Here is a 1,000-nt window from a genome sequence, read left to right on the forward strand (position 1 = left end):
TGCAGGAGAAAACGAGATATTGTATAAGCAATCCCCTTGTGGTAAAAAAACACAATTTTTTCCACAAGTGTCACAATATGTTTTGTGAAGAGATGTAAACTGCAAAAAAAATGTTATATACCTTCCACATTCTCCAGAATCATATACAAGATGCAGAAGACAGAAAGGGACATGTATCTGCAGGAACAGATTATCTCCCCTCACAGCCAAGAGTCCAAGATGAGATGATGTCAAGAGAAATGGCAGATCGAAGTAGGACATGCCAACAGGGCCTATGACCAAGAATACAAGAGATTAAGTTTGGTATGAGGTGTGTGAATATTAAAACATGTGAACCTGGATATTATCAATCTTGCACTAGACAGAAGCTTGCCTCAGAAACATGCAGGGGTCTATTCACGAAGCTGCCGAGGGCAGCCGAGTGAATGACCGATCTGAAGTGAAGTGAGCCGAACACTGTTCGGCTATTCACTCCAGGCTGGTACGGCTAATTTCAGCCGTACATCGTCTGAAATCAGCCGTACATCGGCTTGCTTCGTGTGGCTTCGGGTCGCTGAACATGCTCAGCATGTTCGGCCGACCCGAAGTGCAGAAGGAGTTCGACTCAGCCGATCCAACATCTGGATCGGCTGAGCCGAACCTCCAGCAGGCTACTCACTGCTGTTTGGGCTATTCTTAAAGATCCGAACAGAAGTGAGTGAATAGCCGAATGCCGCCGAGCACCATTCGGCTCGGCTGTTCTGCTCGGTCCCTCAGAGGTACCGAGCAGAACAGAAAAAGAGTGAAAAAAGTTAAAAAAGTAAATAGCATTCAGCTTTTAGCACGGCTCAGCCGAGCTTTCAGCACGGCTCAGCCGAATAGAATCTCTATTTCAGCTATACTGGAATTAATCAAGGAAATTGATGATTCAGGGAATTATTCTGACTGCCACTAGCAGATCAAGAAGGATTTTCTTTTTCCCATCTGCTAAAAGAAACTATCAACTGGCATTCTGAAGTTT

The sequence above is a fragment of the Nanorana parkeri genome, unplaced genomic scaffold (assembly GCF_000935625.1).
Source record: "Nanorana parkeri isolate BGI_ZX_2015 unplaced genomic scaffold, ASM93562v1 scaffold861, whole genome shotgun sequence".
Lineage (NCBI taxonomy): Eukaryota > Metazoa > Chordata > Amphibia > Anura > Dicroglossidae > Nanorana > Nanorana parkeri.